We start from the raw sequence: 26,858 nt of genomic DNA, 5'->3' as shown, positions 1-26,858 counted from the left end.
CCCCGAGGAAGGAACATGAGTTCCGAAATGCATTGGGCCAAGGTCAAATTGTGGTTCAAGATCAACAATGGATGCATTTAAGAAATATTAATTAGATTTTAACACAAGATTTATGGATGATGAGATTATTTCTGTACAATTGATGTAATATACATTAAAATGTGATGATATAACATATTAATGAAATATACAACTGAAAAGAGTAAAAGATATTTTGGATAAAGAAAATATATTGCGAAGTGCTCTGGTGTCGGAGTGAAAAGAATTCAAGAGATAGTGGTGAAAAATAAACAATTCAAGAGTGGACTGATCATACACTTTCAGTCCTTCACAACTCTGGCCACATATATTTACAATATAATTTCTGTTTCATTTGATTTATAGCACACAATAAAATTCTTGTGTAGCATGTGAGTTGAGCGTGGTCCAGGTTGGGTGTAGGTGGGCGTCGACGTTTCAACCCGACTTAGGGGCTCACGGGTCATGGGGGCCTCAGCCTGCGGGTCTTCTTCAGGATGGGTGGTGGGGGGGAGTAACCTGCGTACCTGGGTGGTATCAGAGTCCCAACCCATGTGTTAATCAAGGTAAACAGGATAATTCCCAAGGTGTTCCTGGTACGTTCAAGTTGGAGTACTAATCCATGGGCTCCTTCAAGGCGTAGGAGCATCAGGTCTTAGTGGAGCAGAAGTGCATCCTCATCCAGGGTTAACGGGTAAAGTGTGTCCTCTCTGGGTGAATGTATTTAATGGGCTGTTGCTCATTCAATGCTGTCAAGGAATCACATCCAGCGTGTTCAGTCCACGCTGGGTGCCCCTAGAATAGTACTCCAATGAGAACATACCAGGAACAACTTGGGAAGGATATTACATATTTGCACCACAGGCTTCTTTTACTGCACGAGAACAAAAAGCAATAGGAATGCTAGGCTACGTTATTAATCTATGTTACTTTGGTAAATATAAACACTTATAAATTAGTTTTCTCATATTAAACCTTTGTTATTACATTCTAATAATAAGCAGTTATACCCTAAGCCGCAAGAGTATCTATTTTTACAGTTTCAAGCACGCTTTAAGGTGCTGCCACTTGGGGCCTGATTAGGATGCCGAGCTGACACATGTCCGCCCACCACCTTAATGGAGATGGGGACCGCCCTACATAGTGTTGGGGGTTCCAGAGGCTAAATTACAATGCGACCTCCACCTTGGCAGTCGCATTGTACAGGTTTTCCATTGCGGCAAGTGCTGCTGGCTGCAGCACCTGCCTCAATAATGGAAAAAAAGGATGATTAACACATCCCTGTACTTTGTGACAGGCACCATGCGGTGCCCCTCCACCCCCAAAGAAAAGGGACTGTGGTAAAGGGGGGCCCACTACGGGCCCCCAATGTCCATCCCCACCAGCCTTTCCATGGCCTATGGCAGTGGCTGGTAGCCCCACCACCATTAAAGAGATTGGGAGGCCCTCCGCAGCACCAGCGGGCTCAAGGAGCCCGTTGAATGTGTGATGGTTGGGCTTTTTATCCACCTGCACACTGCCCACCATCAAAGTTTGGCGGGCAGAAATGTTCTATTGATGGCGGGGAGACCGCCACCGACAGCCTGTGGGTAGCGGTCTCCCCGCCATCCAAATCAGCCCCTTAGTTTCTGTTTTTCTTTGCACAACTCTCAGGTTTTCTTGCCTTAAATCAATAAATGTGTCATGCATGATAACTTCTGCTATTACTCATCATCAATGTATTTCTGAATACTAAAACATGTTTTTACAACCATTACAAATTGCTAAAAGTTTGCACATTCCAATTAAGAAATGATGTTTGGAAATCTGTGATGGTAATGACTCTTTCCAGTTGCAAAAATAGCGAGTAAGTAAAATTCCGTGTGCATTGCTATTTTTTGGGAAAAGAAACGAAAACCACTTTCATATATTCAAAATGTAACTTTTCATGGTTGCAAATCATTTTGAAACTGGTTTGCAACGCATAAAACCTACGTACATCCGACCCATAATGGTAAAATGTATTTGATGAAATGTTAACACTCAAATAAACCTTTAACTTTTTTATCTCAAAATAATCAATTGCTTCCTTTAGCTCTATGAGAGAAGGGAGTACTTCTGCCATAAGCCCTGCTTGCTGAGGGGCCAGCATTATGCATGCAGAAATATGAGAGCTAATTCAGAGAACTTTAGACTCTGAAGAGACATTTCTTTACATTGCTGTGCACACCAGGTAAAATCCACACAGGAAAATAGCTCAAGTGTTCAGTGAATGAACAATGCCTGTACATGTGCTGGAACACTTAAATTGGAGTGCCACTCATATTCGTTTACTGACAAAGGCTCCCATGACAACACTGAACTATGTAATTGCCATCTGCTTAAGGGTCAGAATGGCGTATGGACCGTGTATACTAGCAAAAGTAATAGTTCTTTTCTATCAAATCCTTTTTTGTACTTTACCAACAACCTAATCAAATAGCACTGCAATCCCCCTGTGAACACATCCTTCATTGCACTGATAGATTTTCATTTCATCTTGATATACAGTTCTAAAATGGAGGAACAGTATCATTGTTTGTGATGGAGTTGTTCTCTGTAAATCCTGCGTGTATTATGGGGATTGCATTGGAGCAGTTCTTTTTCTCTATGCTTCACATTTGTCAAGCATCTGAACTTGGCGGCTCTGAAAGCACAAGTGCGCTATTTCTCAGAGTACAGTTCAGAAAAAAATTGTATACGTAGGTGGATGAGGAAAGGGCTGGGCATCAAGAAGGAGGATTTAAAGGTCTTGATTTAGAGTTGGGTGGTAAGGTAAAATCCTTCACTATCCCAAGGAAATGCAAAATATTATATTCCTTATAGTGTCATTCTGTACCTACGAATTAAGTAGGACTGTGTATCCAGACAAAAAAACATCAAAATATGGGGTATGGTTCCTTACATATCATCAGAGTATATTGGCCCAATTCCTTGCTAGCTCACAATGTGCCATCTGGACCCCTTACCTTACAGCGTACTGGATGGTATTGGCAGCCTCAGAACATGACACTCTAATTCCCCAAGGAAATCGTGAAACAGATCTAGCCTTTTGTTGTTGGTTATGAATGCCAAAGGGAGACACGAGAAATATACATACTGGCGTTCCAAACATTTATTGAAGTGATTGTATTCTTGTGTAAAAAACATGAGCTGCAATTATTTGCAGAAGGAAACAAAGCATTGTCACCAGCATTACAAGAATAGTGAAAAAGATAAACAGTTCAACCGTTATGAAGTTCCAGTGTTTATATGACTATATAAGGATATATCATATCTAAACTCCTTCATAATATTACCTATACTATCAAGAGCAAAGTGGGAGTACCCTCTGTCTGATCCCTTGGGACAACCTAACTCCCATATCTTTGTGTGATGTATCAGGAAGCTGATCTGGCGTAAAGCTGGCTACCGTCCTTAGCAGGATAGAAATAAGAGTCAGCGGGGAGGCATCTCAGCCACAGACAAGCTTTACAGGAGGATTTGTAGAAGTGCTTCTCTAATGAATCTGGCTCTGAGGAGGTTTATCTAATCAAAGCAATGTTCTGAACGTTCTGTGTCAGAGGTGCAATGCTGATGCGATTGTTTGTTTACCAATTCAGAGCTGTCTCTAACTGGACAACCAAAAGCGAGGGCATCGTGCTCAGTGTTCCTTAGTCTTGGACAGAGTACAAATGTCATTGTAAAATGGTTACCAAGAAATGTGCGAAAGCAGATTACTTTCTAAGTACGTTATTGTGTAAGTGCAATGCATGTAAAAAGTCACAGTCTAATAAGATGTCAAATTTAGTTGTGCAGTTAAAACTGGAGACTTTGTGCATGGGCCCTGTTGAAACTTACAACAATAGTGTATCATCTCAAGATATCAAAATGAAACAAAAAATCCCCAAAGCAACTTCCAGATCTTGACATGCACACCTTTTATGTACAGCATTGTGTTTTAGCATCATTTAATGTGTACCATTTTTCCACAAAATAATACAATGCGGTTCCAATTTCCACGAGCGAGGGTCACACAGGAAGAGGTAATGACTCTGGCTGAGGGCTGGTGCTGGAGTGGCTGTGACAGTCATCGGAGAGATTTAACGGGCCCGGCCCTCGCACTCTGGAGGTAAGACCAGGTGTGCGGGCTTTTATAGCAGAATCCTTGGGCTGACGCACTATAGTTTAAAGTTGGCATATATGAGACCAATAGAAAAATGCTGGCACCGTCATACTGCATCAATATTTCTTATTGTCCAAGGCAATAGGCTTGTATAGGGATTGTTTTTGATTAGTTTGCTCTTGTTTGTGGATCATGGACAGGTCCTGGCAAACCATTGTCACTGTTTAGTATTGAGGAAGGCTAAACACGTGTTCTTCTGCCCCATTACCTCCACCTTTGTGCACCTGGAGTGCGTGGGCAGCTGAGAGATTTCATGCCCTTTACAGACACCACTCTAAGGCATTCCACATAAATAAATAGTTCATTCGTGACATTCGACTTCTCAAGTATAGACGAGTCTAACATGAGAAGGCCAGGCCAGCTGAAAGTTCAGCAAGAACCTTACAATCACATAAGGATGCCATGACCTCTCCTATGCAGGACTTTTAATGTGGACAAGTGGATCTACGTCGCCAACTGTGATATGGGAACCAAATGATATTGGGAAAGCCCAGCTTTATGTGACACCTAGTTGAAAGTAGGTTAAAGAGTTAGGTACAAATGCAGAAATCGATATGCTCGGTTTCCCCAGTGATTCCTTTTTATATGGAAGTTGGATTATTTAGTGCACTCCTTTAAAGTACGTGTCCCTTTGTATCCAGCTCTTGTAATATAGTTGTGGCGTGACATGTTTTTACAGGCCAGTCCCTGACACTGAAAGCTACAAAATAATAATAATTAGCACACTGTGAGTGAACCACAGAAGGTCAGGTTGACTCATTACTTATGATTCAGGTACAACTTAAAAAACGATCAACTTACCTGAAATGTGAAATAAACAGACAATTCTGTTGATAGGCTGGCAGCACAATCTGCAGAATGTTTGACAAAAAAGTAAGAGGTATACTACCAACAACTAGCGATAATTATAGCTATGTTGGCTTAGCGGCAATATTTTTATCGCCAAGCTGCGGCGATTTTTATCGCTTAAGAACCTTGCTAATATCAAGGTTTATCTCCTAAGCGATAAAAATCGGCCGAAATGCATGAATATCGCTGAAAAGTCAGCGATATTCATGCATTACCAAGCTAATGCTCCTAGCCATGTTATCCACCTACCATTGGATAACATGGCTAAGAACTGCTCAGGGGCAGGTGTTAGGCTGCGAATATCTCCAAAAGTTGGTAATAGGAGATAGCGATGTTAGCGACTGTTTCCAGTCGCTAACATCTTGGCACGCCCACTTTGCATGTCATTAGTGATAAATATCACTGACATGCAAAGCGGGGCCCAAGATGGTCGCTATCTCCTACTAGCTGTTGCTAACTGGTGTTAGCGACAGCTAGGTACTAGGGAGATAATGTTATCTCCGCTTTCTTGGCTTTTAAAGCCAAAAAAGTGGAGATAAACCCACTTGATAATATGCCCCTAAAACATTAGTTTGAGCAGGTAAGTAATTCAGTGAATGGACCCTGAAGAAAGATACACATTTTGGTAACTCGTTCTATTCAAAGCGGGAGAAAATAAATTACTTTGTTTTCCAGCAAACGATAGATAAAGTGAATTTGTATTTCCGTAACTTATTGAATGTAAATGTTGCAATTGGAAGATCAAACTACTGCGTGGATAAACCATAAAGAATAATTGCATCCCTAGGAAAAGGGAGAAGTTCAGAAAAGTCTCAGTTTAAACACAGCTTTGGGGGGCGCATTTTCAAAGGCATTTTGGAGCATGTAAAACCGTACTCCTGTAATACTGTTTCATGTACTTTTACATGCGTTTGTGAATCTGCACCAAAACGCCCAACACCCTTTTAGTAAAAGTACAAAAAGGGTGAAGTCCTTTATGTTTCTAGTAATTGTATCTATCAAGTCAAGTCAATCTCTATTGTATGATTGATAATAATGGTATCTGATTAGTCCATAAATCCTGATTTTATTCCTGGTTTAGATGTTTTATGGATAATTCAAAAAACGAATGTAAGACTATGTATAAGATTACTATAGGAGTACTTTTGTGGATTCCCCAAAATGCTTTCGTGAGTAGTGCCCTGGTTATACTGCTGAGACCGAAAATCCTTTCCAACACAGAATTCAGACAATAAGCCAAGAAACATACGACCTCATTTATGAGGCCTTGCGTCAGTTTTGCGCTTCCGATTCGTCACCAATTTGTGACGCATCGGCGGCGTAAAACATGCCTCCTGTTGCGCACTATTTACAAAGTGACGCATCTAAGCAGATGCGTCACTTTGTAAACCCCTGCGCTACATTATACCTGCGTCAGGTATAATGTATGTAGGGGGGACGTTCCCCCGCAAAAAGACTTGTAGAGTACGACGCAGAGGAGGTGGACTGGCCATTCTTTTTAAGTCCGCACTCTCCTGCACTATAAAATCTCTATTGACTCCCTCAGACTCATTTGAGGCCCTATATTTTTGTATTGTGAATGTCCCCCCCGAGCTCCTTCACTGGAATTCTTCTATACAGACACCCAGGATCTAGAACTAACTTCTGCCCGGAGCTTTTCAGAATTTTGGAACCATATTTTGGCAGATCTCTCTTTACCATCCTAGGTGACACGAATTTTCATCTAGAGGATTTGGCATCTAAGGACACATCCTCCCTAGTCAACTCCTTGGAAGCATGTGACTTTGTCCAAAGAGTGATCCATCCAACCCACAAGGCTGGCCACATCCTTGATGGGATATTTTCTAATGATCCCAGATTAACTGTCGGCGTTCCTTTGCCGATAGTCTGGTCTGATCATTTAGCCATTCCACTGTCCTTGGACATGCCCCGTTCTGAGGTTAAGGTGGGGACTATCAAGAAATGTCTCAAAAGAAGCTTTAAGAATTTTACGAATGAGGCCTTGGCCCCCTTTATTCGTAGAACGAATATTACATCCCAGCGGATGGTAGATGAGACGGCTCTAGAACTCGCTGACTCTATTACCAAAGCAGTCGATGAGTTAGCGCCCGCCTCACTCAAACATGTGGCACAACATAAGCCGACAGCCCCCTGGTTCACAGAAGAATTGAGACTCCTCAGGCAAAAATGCAGAAGGAAGGAGCAATGTTGGCGCAAGTCTTGGGATCCCAGAGATCGAGAAGTCTACAAGGACCTGTTACGAGTTTACAAAAATAGGGTCATCAAGGAGAAACAGGATTATTTTACCAACTTAACCTGTTCTCTCACGTCCTCTAAAGAGCTTTTCAAGATCGTTGACTCCTTATGCTCACTCCAGGTACCCGACCCCGTGGTTGCTTCACAGGAGCTATGTAATAACATCTCAGATTTCTTCTATAAAAAAATAGAATCACAGAGGAACACTCTTAGTGAGGAAGACCTCTCCCGAGTTAAACATCTGGAATCCTGGGATGCGGCTTCTCCCCAAGTCTTGAACCAATTTCCCTTGCTCTCATTGGAGGGTCTCAACCTCCTATTAGACAAAACAAAATCTGCTTCCCCTTTGGACCCAGTTCCTTTGAGAATACTAAAGGACTGTAGGGACACCATTCTTCCTCCATTGTTGGAAATTATGAATGGAGCTCTGGAGCAAGGTATCTTCCCGGTGGCATGGAAAAGGGCCATTGTAAAACCTCTCCTTAAAAAGCCTACCCTTGACCCTGGTCTATTGAAGAACTTTAGGCCTATATCCCTTTTGCCGGCCCCTGCCAAGATGTTGGAGGCCCATTTGAATTACCATCTTTCCAACTTTTTGGATGCTTCAGGATTCTTGGACGGGTCCCAACATGGCTTTAGAAAGCTACACAGCACAGAGTCTGCATTGACGAAGGTCGCAGATAACATCCGTCGGAAAGTCGATCTGGGACAGACTACCGTGCTAGTTCTGCTGGATCTTACAGCAGCATTTGATACCCTGTCTCCCGGTACTTTAACATCTAGGTTAAGGGAGGCAGGGGTAGCAGGACCGGCCCTGAGTCTCCTGAACTCCTTTCTACATCAGCGAGAGCAGCGAGTGATGCTTGGGGATCACCTCTCCCCTGTCAAGTCGTTGCAATGTGGGGTGCCACAGGGGTCGGCATTGAGTCCGACCCTGTTCAATATCTACGTGGCCCCCCTTGCAAGACTTGTAAGATCTCAGGGGATGGAGGTAGTGTCGTATGCCGACGACACGCAGATTATGGTGTCCCTGACCCACTCCGTGAATGTCACCGCGTCCAACTTTAAGTCCTGTATGCAACTTGTTGCAGACTGGATGATTCTCAACTCATTAAAGTTGAACGGTGACAAAACGGAGGTCCTGGTCTTCGGCAAAGACCAGGAAATGTGGTCAGGTGAGTGGTGGCCCTCATCTTTAGGCATCTGCCCCACACCCACACAATCTGCTAGGAACCTTGGCGTCATTTTCGACACTCGGCTCTCCATGGAATTGCAGGTGAATAGGACAGTGGCCACCTGTTGGGGTGTCATCAGGATTCTGAAAAGAATCGTGTACTACCTTTCCCCACAGGCACGAAAACAGGTTGTGATCGCCCTCGTTGGCTCAAGGCTGGATTATTGTAATTCACTCTATGCCGGGGGCAACAAGGGCCTTCTTCAACGCCTGCAGGTTGTGCAAAATGCCGCGGCGCGCTTCGTTCTGGCCTTGCCGTGGATGTCCTCTGCGACCTCGGCAAGGAAGAATCTCCATTGGCTGCCTATCCCTTTCAGAGTCTCTTTTAAACTTCTCTGTCTGACTTATAGCGCCCTGAGGGCAGGCCCGACTGATGCCTTGGGTTCTTTGCTCTCTAGGTATGTTCCAATCAGATGCCTTCGCTCGCTAGAGCTTAATCAACTGGTAGTCCCACGCGCTAGGTTGGCAAGATGGGGGAGCAAGGCCTTCTCCATTCTTGCACCTCAACTTTGGAACACTCTTCCCTTGGAGATCAAACTACAGCCCTCACTTGATCTTTTCAAGAAAGCTCTGAAAACTTGGTGTTTTACCAAAGCCTATCAGTGAGCTCGTGTCTCTGTTTGCCCGCAGCTAATTTTTGAGTTAGGCGCCTTGACGCCCACTGGGCATAGTAGCGCGTAGACAAATCATATCTCATTCATTCATTTCACTGCGTCACTTCTAGGACGCTGTTGCGTCAAAATCTTGTGCCTGCCTCACAGCAGGCGTAAGACTGACACAGGCCCTTTCATATGGGGCTGCACAGGGAAAAAAAAGAATTCTGGAGATTGATATCCCAGTCTGAGAGGGGCTCAGAAGACATTAGAGAAACTCCTATTGGGTCATGTGTCTGAACTAGTCACTTTAGTAATTTGTATAGTGTCAACCCTATAATGCCCATCACCCAAGAGAACATCTGCTCTGGGCCTTGGGCCTTGTGTTATTGACATCTTAGTCCCAGGGGTAGTGAGAGCCCTGACTGATGCAAAGAAACACAAAGCCCCAGGTCCTGATATGGTGCCCATCGATATATATTGTGAAGAGCCGTACTTGTGGGGCAGCATTCTTACTAAAGTGTTCCACTTGCTGGAAATGCTGTACCCTCTTCATGCCATTTTGTAAGTATTGTGCCGATCCATAAGAAAGGTCCAGCCCAACCAACTGTTGTCCGATCTCTCTTCTGAATGGTGCAGGAAAAATCATGTGGAAAGTTCTGCTCAACTGCCTTCAGGGGTTGGTTGATGCCCACAACATTTTGACTGAAGTACAAGCTGGATTTAGGACTTCCATTGGGACCACTGACCAGACTCTCCAAGGTAGTATATGATCTCCTATAAGTTTACAGTTGTGAGGAAGACATCACTGTACCTAATATGTGTGGACTTAAAACAGCCTTTGATTTAGTAGACAGAGAAACACTGTGGAGTTCAGTGGTGGACCTGGAAGTTGACTCCTCGCTAGTTATGGCCAAACAGGTTCTATATACGAATAACACGGCCAAAGTACGGTATGGGGCGGTGTGGAATGCACTGCACCCTTTCCGGTCAAAAAAGATGTCCAGCAAGGGTGCTTCTTGACTCCCTTGCTAATTAGTCTTTTTTTAAATGATGCAGCTGACTATTTGATGGAAGACAGCATAGATATTCCAACTGTATCTGGGAAGCGTGTGCCAATACTATTCCAACCTGATGACCCTGTATTGATGGCATGAACAGAAAATTACGCCCATATGCTACTTACATGTTTTGTGGAGAATTGTGACAAGAAGTCCTTAACCATCAATGGTAGTAAAACAAAGTGTATGGTATTGAGACCCTCCCCTTGTTTTAAGCAAAAGCCTTTGGTCGAAGGTATTCCCCTGGATATTGTCAAGCAGTTTGACTATTTTGGTATTCGATTTACAGAGAATTTGCAACGGGGCATCCAAATACATAAACCCACACTAATTTTGAGACAATTGGCTGGAGCAGTCTTAAAGTTTAGAAATCTGGTCAGTGGCAGAAGTACTAATGTTATTTTACAAATATATGAGCAAAGGGCAGTGTTGGGGGTTTGGGAATCGCCGCCCACTCCAAGTAGTCGAGAATAATTTCCTCTGTAATTTGCTGGGTCTTGGGCCAGGTACCCCTCTATAGACACTGTATGCAGAGCTCAATTGTATTCCTATATCAGAAACTATTGCTCTCAGGCCAATTCTTTATTGGGTATGACTTTGTAAGAAACCCTAAGACAACAGTTTAGTTAGAAACCCCTGAGGAAGTCACAACTAGTTGCTCCGCCATACATGGTCATCACATGTACAAAAAATGTTAAAGGAATGACAGTGAGTATCTTTGTGGGAAGGTCCTGGTAGTGTTAGACATGATACTGCAGCTCTGAATAAAGAACGGTATCATGAATACATGCAGATAAGATAAAGAAATTCAGGGAGCTAAAGCCAGGATCTCTTACAAGCAATTACTTAAATAACATCTACGGCTTTCCGAGTCTGGACATGCTAAACCCTGAATTAAAGCGAACATTGTAGTTAAGATTCTGGCTAGGTATCCCCACAATCAGGGATTTCCTTATACGTATACATATGTTTGATGGCCGATCCGATGGCTGTGACTGTAAGGTTGGTTGTCTGGATAATCTAACTGTTCAGGGGTCTCCAAACTTTTTTAATAAATATGTAGCCACCAGGGGAGGTGGCTTTTTCCCCTTTTTAAATACTATGGGTCAGATGTGTTAAACCAGAAATTACACTATGTATTAAACCAGATGATATGAATGTTTTTACCTCTGTAGCATCATATTTATGGGTTGCATGGTCCTGCTTGAGAAAGTTGCCCTCCACTCTAGGGTTATGTTTAAGCAGGTAAGCTTTGTGAACCTGGTAGTTTCCTATTACAGAACACATTGTTACTTTATGCATACGTTGAACAATTTTGCACTACTTTTATGCACTGCATTTTTACTCCCTAAGTGGGTTGACAAACTGTGTACAACTGAAAAGAAGACAACTCCCAAATGTTCTTATGTGTTTTAATTAACAGTGATGCACGTGTCTTTTTTATTCAGGAGGCAGCCTATGACAGTAATATGTACCTTTCCCATTGCACTTGCTCTTTACGGTATCTGAAGAATCCAAACATGCTCTTCTTCTCAGGATGTATGCGTTCGATGAAAAGACACTTTTTTAACATTTTATTGTATTCGTATTTACATTTTTCTCAGTGAATTGATTGATAGATTGGTGTGCACATGTTCTTATTGAGTAGTTCTTATATTTCATTTGTTTTAAAAATATTGCACGGCTGTCAGCTGCAACAATAAATAAATAAACCAACAAAGCTTTGGTTTATGGGCAAAATGGAGTATATACTGCTGAAAATGTAATAGAAGGAATGTTAATTCTTAAGTAAAATAATGGAATACTACATCTACGCGCTATAGTCGCCGGCTGGTGAGAGGAAAGCATTAAGCAAGTTGGAGGATGAGAGCTAATTCAGAGAGCTTTAGACTCTGCAGACACATTTCTTTACATTGCCCTCCACACCAAGTGGAAAATCGACATAAAAATAGATTGTGTTTAATGAACGTACAATACCTGTACACAGGCTGTAACACTTAAATCCGAGTGCCACTTGTATCCCTTTACTGACAAAAGCTCCCATGACAACACTGAAGTCTGCAATTGCCATCTGCTTAAGGGCCAGGATGGAGTATGGACCGCGTATGCTGGAAACAAGAATAGTTATTTTCTGTCAAATCCTTCTCTGCACTTCCCTAACAACCTAATCAAATAGCACTGCAGTCCCCCTGTGAACATATCCTACGTGCCGCTGATGGATTTTCCTTTCATCTTGATATACAGTTCTAAAATGGAGGAACAGCCTCATTGTTTGCGATGAAGCTGGTCTTTGGGAATCCGGAGCGTAACATTTGGAGAATGCATTTGAGCAGTTTTTTTCTGTATGCTTAACATTTGTCAAGCATCTGAAAGCAGCTGTGCACTAAATTCACCTATTTTTAGAGAACAGGTCAGCACAAAATTATATAGGTAGCTTATGGGGATAAGGTTGGATATCAAGAGAAAGAAATTAAAGGTCCTGATTCAGAGTCGAATGATAAGAGACAGATCCTCAAGCATTATATCTATATTACTATTATAAAGGAAGAACTTTGAGGCGGGTAAACTCGGGAACCACAGCGCCAATCCACACACCCGATACACCGTTGTAATCCTCAGGGTGTGCAGATGGACATAGGCTATATACAGTTAAAAAATATGTTATATTTAAACAATTTACATTATAAAAAAAGTAGTCCCCTCGAAGTAGCGCCGGCCGCGACCTGCGTGCTGACGTCAGGAGCGCGGGGAGGTGCGGCATCCAGGAGCGCGAGGAGGAGCGGCGGACATGGCGCGGGGAAGGAGCGGTGACGAGCGGCGGACATGGCGTGGGGGAGGAGGTGAGGAGCTGCGGACCGGCGGGAGGAGCGGTGACCAGCGGCGAGGAGCGGTGAACTGAGGAGCGGCGGCTGAGGTAAGGCTCCGGGTGACAATGTCGGGCAGGCAGGGATCGGGGTAGGCGGGGGACGGGGACTTACACCAAAACAGAAGGAGGAGCGGTGAACTGAGGAGCGGCAGCTGAGGTAAGGCTCCGGGAGACAATGTCGGGCAGGCGGGGGACGGGGACTTACACCAAAACAGAAGGATAGAATTTAGATTGGCTGAGGTAAGGCTCCGGGGGACAATGTCGGGCCAGGCGGGGGTCGGGGCAGGTGGGGGACGGGGAGTTACAACAAAACAGAAGGGTACAATTTACATTGGCTGAGGAAAGGCTCCGGCGGACAATGTCGGGGCAGGCGGGGGTCGGGGCAGGCGGGGGACAGGGACTTACAGCATCTGCCATGGAGATTTATGCAGAGCGCCTCAACACTGGGCCTTTGTGACATCCGGGGGACAATGTCGGGGCAGGCGGGGGTCGTGGGCAGGCGGGGGACGGAGCTGCCGGGGGCCCGGCCTGCTGGGCAATGTCTGGGCAGGCGGGGGTCGGGGAAGCCTGATTGGTCCCGGACAAGGTCGGGACGGGCTGCTAGTTATAGTATTATATTGAAGCTGTTTTTTTCTGTATGCTTAACATTTGTAAAACATCCAAATTTGACAAACAAAAAGCCCTGAAAACACCTGTACACTCCAGACACCTATTTGTCAGATGCAGTTCAGCACAAAACTTTATAGGTGCGAATGGGAAAGTGTAATTGTTTATCTAAGAATTGAAATTAATTGCAGTTTCTGAAAAGTCATTTAACAGCATCCCTCTGTCAGAAGACTATATGATATGTAAAGTTCACAGTTCCTAGTAATTATATTGTAAGAAAATATCGATTCTTTGAAAATGTGCGCTTTTTGAAATAAAATAATTTGTTATTTTTAAGCAATAGTTGATGTCTTTGTTTTTGGTGTCTGACGGAAAATTGGGTCTGGTCCATTTACCCACTGGAGTTTTTCTTTTTGGACAACCCAGTGAATTTCTGCTGTTAGTGAGTCTCTCCAACTGAGTCTCACTCACTGTAACACTGTTGATATGAATTGGTAGTGCTAAACACAAGTGTCTGTCTTTTAAAAAAAGAATGGTGCTGCATAACTGGGGAAAGAATCTCTGGGTTGGCTACACAATAGTACATGCAGACACACATGTGCACACTTGTGTGGGCTGGGAGAGTGGGAAAAACGTCCAGCTCAGCTAGGTTATCTGTGTGGAGGTAGACCGATAAGCGATTGGTGCTGACCACCTGTAGGACTTATACTGTGAGTGGGCATTCATACATTAAGTCTTAAAAAGGGGGTGTGTTTTTCTGTATTATAAGATATGGGAAAATTCAGCACCAATGTAGAGTTTCATCACAGTTAGCCTAAAGACTCGGATTACACTTCTATTTTTAGGTAACCATGGATCCGGAGTGCAAAATTAATGAGGTGTTTGTCATATCCACACTCCTGCTTTCACTTGAAGGTTTATCATATTTTTGACCTAGCTTCAAATTAGAGTCCTGTCTTTTGGTCCCCCGGATGGGCCAAGTTAATTACTCCGCTAGCCAACCAGAGGATAAAAGGCCCCCACACAACAGCGCCATTTGCCAATGATTGGGCATGTTCGTGGGACAGAAAAGAATGTGGATGGAATCTGCATGTGATAATTTTTTCTTACACTGCAAACAGCTTGGGAAGGCTCTTCTCAAGGACAGAAAAGAAGAGAAGGCCAGACCTCGAGAGCCAATCATAGGTTGGTGCACCTTTAAGGTTTTGGAAGTAAGGCAACAGGCAGCAGAGGCAGCTTGGGATATAGTTTAAGGCTCTGATAGAAAACTGTTTCAACAGACCACTTAAAGTCACTATCTTGTAATAGGCCAAAATGCTGTGCAAGAGGGCCGGGATAGGGGTGGATTGATGTGTGTGCCTAGGATTGGACAAAGGCGCCTGAGTTCTGTAATTTTTGCACTTACAGTCACAGAAGAGATAAGGTTAAGAGGAGATGCATTTTTCCAGGCCCATGAAGATCAGATCCCTGTGTGTGGTACTTGAGCACCCTTGGACAAAGTGGAAGTCTATGTATTCCCCTCCTGAGGGCAAGTGGAGCTTTATGTCCTCTGAACGATAGTAGAGGAAACAAAGTGCTGGGCAACCCTCGAGGTGAAGGGTTCTGAGGACTGGGCTTCCAGAGGGATACCTTTAATAAGAAGGCTGCCCCCTCACTTTTACTTCCACACAAGTGTCCTGCAAGTGGCCAAAGGATACTTTGGCCACTTGCAGGACACCTGAAGTGTGAAGACAGGAAAGGTACACCATCTTGACGGCTGTGGGGTACTACTGGAAGTGCTCCCAGGCAGAGGAGAACACCAGGACTGGACCGAGGACAAGTCCTGAACAAGGACCTAATATGCAGTAAATCAAGCACATGGAAGAATATAACACTTTACAGATCAGGAGGCCTAAAAAGACCTCTCCTGTTGATCAGAGCCATCCACCAGGAGACAAATAAGCCCAAGTTTGGCTAAATGGCTCAAAGGAACCAGTGAAAACAAAATAAGAAGTGCAGACCAATTGGGGGTGTAGTTTGGTTTGGGCGTGAGTAGCATACCCCTCACAGGAGTTAAATACTTTTCGCCCCCCTGAGGAGGGCCAAGGGCCAGGGGTACGCGCAAGAGTAAGTAACAAAAAAGTCATGAATGGTCCCCCCCACTGTACTAATGTTGTTAGAGACCCCATTCCCCTCATGAAGGAAGATAAAGTAGAATGACAAACCACCTGAACAACTCTGCACTCTTTATCAACATGTGCTCTGGGGGCCACATATCGCCGAAGAGTGCCCCTTCCAACCAACCTTGCCTTGTCTGGGGGGAGGCATGCCCAATCCTGGTGCTCCTGCCTTCAGTAAGTGCAAAAATGCTTCTCCTGCCTGAAATTGCAAGAGGCAGTTAGGGGAGCAAGAGAGGAAGCTGGCTCATGCATGGCCCATAGCAGTGATGGCATGCACGTGTGCAGTTTGCAGGGGCTGCATGTGCTGTGAGGATCCCCGTGGTCTGAAAGTTGGCTGCATTTTTATGCCTCATGGGAGCAGGGCCCCGGGATTTGAAAAAAAGAGAGAAAAAGGAAAAGACAACAATTGGTTTCTGGTGATAGGCTGCTTATACAAAACAGTGCCTCGTGGCAGGAGATTGCCCCTTAAACCCTCGTTACTGAAGGTCATCATTACATGCATTACTGAAGGTCACTAAAAATTCTTGATTGACAGTGCAACATTAACAGTGAAATATTACATGTGTTAATGAATGTAATTGTGAAATTGTGCCAATTTAAATGGCTTTATTGTTGTTGCATATGTTTAATATAACATATTTCAGCTTTTTTTAAGGGTTCGACACCCTGGAAAAGCCAGTCGGAATGCCTTTTGATAAGTACAATCCATTGTATTGTGCCTAGTAATAAGGTCATTTCCCTTTGAAAGCACTGACCGGGTAACAATTTATTGGGTGCTGTTTGGTGAATGCCTGCCCACACCACCTCCTCTGAGTAGGCTTTGAACTGCTGTGCCTCACTATGCTGATTACACAACATAGTCACTTGCTCCTCAGTAGATGGTAGGTTGCAGATTTATTAGTTGAGAAAACTCACATACTTCCCTACTAATCACCTTGTTTCTTACACTATCTTTAAGTGCTGTAAATATCATGATATGTTATTATCCATTTTAACAGTGCTCAAGTTTTTGATCGCAGAAGGATGAAGCCGGTCTTGGTGAGAAAGAATCAGAATTGTGACCTTGTCACTTTGACACACATTTGTTACCAAGCTTGTTTAACTAACAGAAGCAGCTACACCTTACCTCTTAGGACATGCCAAGTTGATTAACATGGCTATATTATCAATATTACCATATTGATATGCTTCTTCCTTATCTTCCAATGTTATTAGTGAAAACCTTGCAACATCAATCTCATCATTTATGTGAAGACACAAAAGACCCAGACTAGCTCTCCAGTTCCTTCAGTCTCCTTTGAAAAAAATAGGATAGGGGCACCCAAATTGTTTGCTCCACTGTTGGACTGCTTTAGGTAAATGGGTAGCCAAATTAGTGCAAAATGTAACTTTATGGAATTATATTTTGAAACATCACCCCAGTTATTCTTATTTCAGTTCACAAATCTGAAGTGTCACCTAAGATATGCAAACTTCAAATTTAGTATTGCCCCAGGTACATTCTAGTGAGACATCTGCAGACATCTAAGAATTCGAAATCTTTTTGGGGATCAACCACCATGAAATAATCCATCACTACAGTAGAGTTTTAGCATCCATAATTATTATACATGTGCCAATTTAATTTTTCAATTCCTGTATTGATTATACTCCTAAGCACCGTTTCTGTGGATGGCCAGTTTCCACAGTGTTAGGCTGGTTAAGATAAAAGATAACTCAAGAGATTTGTAAGCAATCTTTGACCTTGGGCAAAGAAGTGATAATCTATGCTAAATACAGACTGCAGCATTATTGTAATTTAATTGATTTCTGTATTAGCCCCCCAAAAAATAGAAAGGGGGGGGTCTCATTTTCCAGTCACTTGTCACCGATGTCAAACTCAAGCTACTGATTAAGTGTACATTTGCAGGCTGACGTTTAATTACATCTGATTACTAAAAATCGCTGTGGCGGTGTGTGACCCAGTAACCTATGGCACCGATTTAATCAAGATGGAACAACACCCAGCTTAAATAAAACGTTGTCTTTCTTGCTATTTAGGCTGATTATCTACAGCTTCATGTTACAGGGTGGACTCCAAACACCAAGATATTAACAACTGAATGTAAGAGGTCCTCAACAAAATTTTATTTGCAGAACAGATGTTCACTAGAAATGAGACTAATGTTGCTATCTTCTGAAGAGTTTGACAAATCATAATGGTGGCTAGCTGAGATTGGAGTATTGCCTAAATTGCACATCAAACGATATCAATGTAAGGCCTACTTTTGTTTTTAGTTACAACAAAAAGTACCCAGGAGTCAAAAACATGTTTTTCTCACAGACTACCAGTTACACGACACAAGAAAAGATTGTGGATTCGGGGACAAAAATATGTAAAGCACGAGTAGCAAGAAATATGTAAAACACGAGTGGCAGAACTGAAATCCTTCCCATCCCGTGGTATGTGGAATCTGCACTCGGGTTGATCTCGATACCATCAGGGCTACAAACGACGAGAAGCTCCAGGGCTCATATAACTTGTTTACGAGTATTCAAGCAGGCAGACATACAGAGATTTTATAAAACCAGTAAATTTGGCATACCCTTGTCTTTATATTATAACGAGCAATACTGAGGCCACAATGTACGTAGTCAGACAGATGTATATTTTGATATTACATCTGTTTTTTAACCTTGTTATGGGACAGTCAATGGAATGTTTTCACAATTGTGTGTTTTACAAAACAGAGCGGTGATCCTTATTTACCTGAGTTGCAGCCAGGTGAGGTGAGGCGCCATCCCCACAGAAATTGGGTGAGTGATATCATGTTAATCAAATTGTAATGACATGAACACTAGAATATCACTACTATAGAGTGTATTCTCTGATAAATATGTTTGTTCTTTCTCATTTTCTTTCCGTGTTTGCATGACTATTTCAGATTGTGGAGGAGAATCTACACCTGACAAACAGGTGATATAATCTCTTTTTATCTTTTTTTATCATTTCTCACATAACTTTACAGCAGTAGCAACATCTAGGTCCTGATGAATGCGGAGGATCATGTCCTCATATGCAGAAACATGTCGACCACTGGCTGAGCAGATATTATTATTAAATCTGCCTTTTTCTCACTTTTTACTATTTTTAAGCTTAGGGAGCTGAGAGAAAATATTAAAATTAACCACTCTACTCAGTTTCACCTAATTTTATTCACTTCACTAATTTCACTTGCACTGCTTTTTTCAGTTGTAACATCATACCAACACCATACTGACACCACCTAGCGAAATAACTATTGTTGAGTCTTCTTACTCGCACAGTCCTTCCCTCACAACTTGTGTGACTGTGTGCACACTTACTTCTGGGTAAGGAGAACCCAAATGATGTAATAGTGGTGGTACAGAGAGACAATTGATGGGAAAATTCTCACCCTGGTTGTATGTTACACGTATGTGTGTTTAAATGGCTTTATGTGTTCAATTGCTTTTAATCCACAATCTTTTCTTGTGACGTGTAACTGGTTGTCTGTGAGAAAAACATGTTTTTGACTCCTGGGTACTTTTTGTTGTAACTAATTTTCTGTCAGGGGCATGTATCCACTACAGAGTCATTAAAGTAGCCTTTGGACCCTCCTTTAAACAGTGTGTGTTTTACTACTTTTGTTTTTGCCTTTGATCTTTGATTTGGTGAAGTAGTGTGGCTCACTGGTTAGAGGCGGCAGACCCAAGAGCAGAGGACGGCCCGGGACCAGGGTTCGATTCCCGACGCGGCAGGTTTCTGGACCAGGGTCAGCGGACTCGATAATTCTCTCGCCTCGGTGCCCACTCTGATCAGCGATCACACTCGGCAACTCTGGGCACTAGCTTGCCTCATCTTCACTAACGGCCCCACCAGACCGCCGGGGATGCCTGGTCTCACCCTGGAGATACCCATTAAGGGACCATCTCTCAGGGAAGCCAGGAAGGGTTTCGCAGCGGTCGAAGCGCGGAGGTACCCCTTCGGGAGTGATTCCTGCGCTATATAAGCACACAATTAATTAATTAATTCATCTTGATACCCATATAAAAAATATTATTATATTACACACTAGCAGCCCGCCCCAGTGTTGCCCGGGGCAGAAGGGGGCTGGGGGCAGCATTTCAGACTTGCGTGCACTCCCCCCCCGGCCCCCGCCCGCCACGACATTGTCTGTGTCCCGGACAATGTCGTGGCGGGCGGGGGCCGGGCGGGACTGCACGCAAGCCTGAAATGCTGCCCCCAGACCCTGAGCCTTACCGCAGTTGTTCCGGGCCAACCTCCCGCACCGGCTCCCTCCCGTCCCGTGTCCCAGAGCATTACCTGAGCCGCCGCTCCTCCCCGAGCTCCTCACTTCACCGCCACTCCTCCTCGTCATCATGTACGTTGCGGCCAGCGCTACGTCGTGGCCGTCAGCGTCGCAGCCGGCGCTACTTTCAGGGCACTACTTTAAATTTACGTTTTTTTTTTATTTTCTATAGCCTATGTCCATCTGCACACCCTGAGGATTACAACAATGTATTGGGTGTGTGGATTGGCGCTGTGGTTCCCGAGTTTACCTTGCCAAAAGGTTTGTGTTCTCTCTTTATAATAGTAGTATAGATTACAACCAAAATACCCAGTCTAATTTTTTCAATATATTTTCTGATTTATTTTTTAAAGAAAATAATATCTACATGTCCCAACATGCAATGAAAAAAGATTATACAAGATGATATTCTAGTAAATAATTCAACCCCTAAAATAGAAATAAAACCTCCAGTAATAATGGTACATACATTTAAACAGACACAAAATCAATAATAAAATAGCAACAATATTAAGAAGTAACATATATTCAGAATTAATACATTTTACACGCATTAGCATACTACAAATAACAATATGCTATACATAAATATCATATATGAAAATTATCATTGCAGAATTAAATCTCCAAAATGAAATACATTATAAACCAAACCATTTTGTTACACTAAATCCACATTATTCTGAAAAAATAAATAAAAGAAATTCTCGCAACTCTATATCTGTAGTAAATCCTTAGGGAAAAGTTAATCTTAATCACAAAGATGAATAGCCAAAGATTTGCAAAAATATCACTCTCAAAGCAGAAAGTTTAATGTTAAATCTATAAAAAAAATCAAGAAAATGCATTTGAAAAAGAAAATAGGTACACAAAACCGAAAAAAGCAAATGATAAAAATAGATATAATGGTAACAAATCCAACATTTCCGTGAAAAAATAAATGAATCCAACTCCCAAAAATGTTATTTGGGTATACTCTTTTCAACCTGTAATTTACAATATAAACTATTTCCACAATACCACAAACACACAAAAAAATAATTTACTACGGCACATAATCTCCATAAACTTCACAAAACCTGTACACTTATCACTATAGTAGTTAAATATTAATTTCACATAAACACATTATCCATATTAGATCTACACTCACTATGCTACAAATACCAAACATGCACTATAAAGATACTAACAAACCTTAGGCGATACATCATTCCAAAACAAAAACTCTTAGGGCCGGATTACAAGTTTGGCGGTGCAGCGCCGGGTCCACCTCTCCACTGCACAGCCAAACCCATTGTCGGGCTAACCCCAGATTACAAGTGTTATAAGTGTCTGGTGGGCTTTTTTTTTACATTCCCACAGTGGTGCCTCTGAAAATGTTCCCTGCAATGGGAACGCCTAAAGCAGTTCCTGCACGGCATGGACTGTAAAGTCCATGCTGTACAGAAACTGGGGTGCATGCACACAGGGCAGCACATGTTGTGCCCTTCTTCGTCAATCCACATGGCATAAGGCACCAGGGTTCCCTGTAGGGCTCCCATTGTTTCCTCTCTGCCTCTGTTTTCATGGTGTTGGAACCGCAATGAAAACCGTGGCTGAGAGGAAACTTGTAATATCTGCAATAATGCAGTCACACCAAGCATATTACTGAATCTGCACTACCGCCAGGGAATGGCAGTTTGCTGGCAACTACGGCAGGGCAATAGCAGTCTGTCTGAACTAATTGTAATAGGGAGATCGGGAGACATCCACTGCCGCCCAGCAAGTCAGACTCTTAATCAAGCCATTAATGTACATTACACTGTTTTCACCCAACATGATAAAAACTTTGAATGTCCACTGGGCAGCGAAAGGCAAAACTAGATTGAAATGAAAAATAGACCTAAATCCCATCCAAGTCACTGGAAAAAAGGAAGTATTTCTTCTGCACTTGAAATAACATAATTTGTGCAAAGAATATTACATTTTTAAATGTTTGAAAACTATGTGCAAAAATGTATTTATTTTTTGGTATACACTCAAAATATCGAGTTTTTAATATCGAGTTACATTAATATCGAGTTAAAAATATAGAATGGACACAATATCGAATGGACAGAATATAGACTACAAAAATATTGAATAGAATAGCATTAATATCGAATCAAAAATATAGAATGGACAAAATATCGAATGGACAGAATATAGACAACAAAAATATAGAATGGACAGAATATAGACAACAAAAATATCGAATTTGAGGTAAGTAAGGTAATATTACTTTTTTTATAGTATTCAATTTTTTAAAGTATTTTTTATGTTAGTATGTGTGTGAAAAGTGTATATTTATTTTATAATGTATTTTAATTATTAATTTTATGGTATTTAATTTTTGCATAATATAATTCTGTAGCGGGTTGTGGGTTTATAGGGGAATAGGATGGGAATTAATTTAATTATAATTAATTAAATATGCTAATTTATTCATTGGTATTTATTTTAAATTAAATGTTAATTAATAATTAATTGGTAATTAAAATATAATTGGTAATTATTTTAATTAATTGATCATTATGTTTATTTATTTGTGGGTTTCTAACGCGCTAGAATCGACTCCCGAAGGAGTATCTCTGCGCAATAGACCGCTGGGTATCTCTGTGCAATAGCGTCCTGGCTTTCCCTGTGAGATGGTCCCTACTGGCTATCTCCAAGGTGAAACCAGGCATCCCCAGCGTATGTGGGGGGCCGTTGTGGAGAAGAGGCAAGCTAATGCCCAGAGTTGCAGAGTGTGATCCCTGGTTAGAGTAGGCACCGAGGTGAGAATTATCGAGTCCGCTGACACTGGTCCACGACCCTGCCGCGTCGGGAATTGAACCCTGGTCCCGGGCCATGCTCTGCTCCCAGGTCTGCCGCCTCTAACCAGTGAGCCACACCACTCCACGCTTTCCCTACTGTTGCACTCTTTTGAGTGGGATTAGTAATTTTAACTCTCCCACTATCAATGCTTTCCCTACTGTTGCATTTTCTGTAGTGGGAATTGTAATTTTTACCCTCCCGCTATCCAACGCTTTCTCTACAGTTGAATTTACTAGTAAATGTTACCCTCCTGCTATCCTATGGTAAAAATATAGTATATTTTTTATTAATATTATGTGTATATATATATATATATATATATATATATATATTCAATGAAAAAACCATAGGTTATAGGCCATATATAGTTAGGAATTAGCATTTACAAAACCTTATTTTACTCGCATAAAACCATTGAAATTCCATATATAGTTAGAAGCGCTAACTATATATCGCGCACCCGCAATCCACTGCTGATGATGTCACATATTACATCATTCATGACATGGTCAGTGACATCACTGATGACATCACTGATGACATCTCAAATGACATCACTGATGACATCACTGATGACAACACCCAGTGACTGTATCTTTCTGTAAAGTTAAAATATGTTTCACATATTGAAGAATGAGTGGATGTATAAGTGTCTGGATGAAGAATTTAGTAGGTGCATGACTGACTGTATGAGTGAGTGATTAAATGTGTCTCACTGAGTGCATGGGTTAGTGACTAAACTGTCTTAATTTGTGCATCAGTATGTTTGTTGTTGTGTAAGCTGCTGCATGTGTTGATCAGTAGCTATAAGAGTGGCCATATGGGTTATTGATTGGTTGCCCAAGTATTTGAATGGGAGGCTGAGTGTGTGTGTGGGTGGCTGGGAGGTGCGTGACTCTGTGCATAGATGTGTAAGCAGTTGATTCACTAGGAGTATGAGTTCAAGAGTGCATGTGGAAACAGCTATATGGGCGGTTGACTATGCATGGGTGTGTTGGTGAGTGAATGGATTTCTCATTGCTACATGAGCAAGTAAGTACGTATGTAAAACACAATACATGTGAGAGTTGACAGATATAAATAACTGAACATAAGAGCCAGTGAATGTGTGAGTGGCTGTATCGATCACTGTGAGCTTGTATCAGGGATTATATAAGAGAATAAATATGTGTTATTATATGTTTGAATAAGTAAGATGTGTATAACTTTATAGTTGAGGAAATGGAGGTGTGATTGATTCTTTGCATGACTGAGTAGGTGTGTGAGTAACTCCATGGATGAGTGACAGTCTGTGAGTGTCTGTTTATACTGAGTGTATGTAAGGTTATATTAGAGTCTGAAGAGGTTCATTGTATTATCACATAAGTGATGTGATCAGTGATGACAAATGAGATGTCATCAGTGATGTCATTTGAGTTGTCATCAGTGATGTCATCAGTGATGTCATTTGAGATGTCATCAGTGATGTCATTTGAGTTGTCATCAGTGATGTCATTTGAGATGTCATCAGTGATGTCATCAGTGATGTCACTGACCATGTCATGAATGATGTAATATGTGACATCATCAGCAGTGGATTGCGGGTGCGCGATATATAGTTAGCGCTTCTAACTATATATGGAATTTCAATGGTTTTATGCGAGTAAAATAAGGTTTTGTAAATGCTAATTCCTAACTATATATGGCCTATAACCTATGGTTTTTTCATTGAATTTTCAAGGTTTTGTAAATGCAAATTCCTAACTATATATCCACTATAACCTATGGTTTTTTCTGTGAATTTCATTGGTTTTTTAATAGCAAATATGAAAAGCTTTAAAATGTCAAGTACGTGATAGATAAAAACATTTTCGTATTTATGCACGCTGATGTGCTTTGAACGCTGCAACCCCCCCCCCCTCCCCTCTTTTGCCTTAGTAGTACTCTCTCTTTGCAGATACTGAAGGGTAGTTAACGCAGGCCTTTACCCCCGTTGTAATCCGTCGTGCCTCCTTGTCTCTCCATTTGATTGATTGTTGTCCAAGCATTTACTGTTTTAGAATTGGTTCTCTTTGGATCATTCTCTATTTACAAACAAGCACAAAGTCGCAATACTCTGTTTAGTCTTTGCAGATAGTGAAAAATCGTGTAAAAAAATAAAAGTAATCGAGCAAAATCAGTAGGCCACTAATTGGATCTCTTTTTGACCTCGCTAAAATAGAAATATTAGGAACAACCCTTCTTGAGAAATCCGAAAATAGTGAGATGAACTGAGCTCCACACCATGAGGGCTGCAAGACAGCTCGGCTCCATCACCCATCCCGCACAAAATAACGACAAACCCTATGCAAATATTAAAAATATAGACAACACACCAGCAAAGAAACAGGGTAAAACATTTTAATAAAAAACTATTTACATAACGTTGGTTTATAAGATGATGTCAGTAGTGGACCGATGTGTGAATAGATCGAAAACAGCACAAGGCTCCAAGATCCAGATAGCAAGCTCCTGGATGTTGGGTGCCATAGTTTAGAGTTCTGAATTTCAGCCTTTTTCAATGCCTGTGCTTTGTTGAATCAAAATGGCGGCTTGACACAAAGCTGACTCAAGCGTTGTTACTGATGCTATGCAGACCAAAACTGGTTTTCAGTTTGTACATTTTTCTAGATTTTTCAATCCAAGTTTGGTTGACTTTGTAGAACGATGGCTTCAGATTTTCAACATACGGTGTGGTGGCGCTGACTGGGAGGGGGCGCTTCGCTCCTGCCCCCTCCCCAAGTAAGATTTTCATACGTGAAAGTACGTTAATGGTTTTGGTCCCTGAGATGCTTCGATGTCACTACCATTCTCAAATAGCATAAGTTCTGGATGTTGGGTGCCATAGTTAAGAGTTCTGAGCAGTGCTTGTAACACTGTCTGAAGCTTATTTCCACCTACTGCAGCTTCACTATTCTCAAAGTAAGTGAGTGTCGTTTGTGGACCTGACTGCATTAGAAAACAATGTGATATGTTACCTTCCTAAACAGCTTGACGGAGGCCCCTGAGGGGCGGTGTGATGGCCATGGACTCGGAGAAGACGCTTGGCTCCGACACCCTCCCCAAGTCTTATAGCACTGGTGTAGCCTGAGATCGCCCCCGACATAGGCGGCCGGCTCCCGGGGTCCGGCGGAACTTTTTGCCTTTTGATGACTCTTCAATTCTGGACCTTGTCCCACAATCCGTTTGACCTGAAGACAAGCTGTAGTGGGGCGCCCCTTTATCGTTTTAGTTGCCATTCCGCCCGCTTTTGCTACACTGTGCCTCTTCCGCCATTCAGCTGTTTACCGCCCGCTCTTGCGACTACAGCGTCTCGCTCACCATGTAGTTGAGATGCGCCCGCTCTTGCGGTGCAGCGATAGGCGGCTGCCACAGGACTCTCAAAATGGCGGCCGGCTCTTCGGTTTTGGGCCTGGTCCACTAAAATGGCCCTGGGACACCTTGGAACTCGGACGCTTGTCTGCTAGGGCTTGGGTCCCATTCTCGAAAAGCGTCCCCTCAGCCGTGAAGATTCTACAAAAGTCTTGGGGGCCTCCGACTCCCGCAGGCTTCTGGTGGGGAGCGGCTGCCATGATTGCTCGTGGAATGGCCACGACGGAGCTACGAGATGGTAGTGGTCTCATGCTGACGCCAGCTTTAGTCTGAAACATCCAGAAACACTGTAGACTACCAATTCGATCAGTTCCGGTAGCGCCCCAACATGACCCGGAAGAGAAGAACTTGCCCTCCCCTCTTTGACTGATGGTTCTTGTTGCCTGTCCCCTCTGTTGTCATTTAACAGAACTTTTTGGACTGCTGAAAGGGGTTGTGTTCTGAACGCTGGTTGGTGGAGACATTTTGACTATATTCTTGACCTACGTTGTCGCG

The sequence above is a fragment of the Lissotriton vulgaris genome, chromosome 5, assembly GCF_964263255.1.
Source record: "Lissotriton vulgaris chromosome 5, aLisVul1.2, whole genome shotgun sequence".
NCBI classification, from domain to species: domain Eukaryota; kingdom Metazoa; phylum Chordata; class Amphibia; order Caudata; family Salamandridae; genus Lissotriton; species Lissotriton vulgaris.
Note: the sequence above shows the minus strand (reverse complement) of the source record.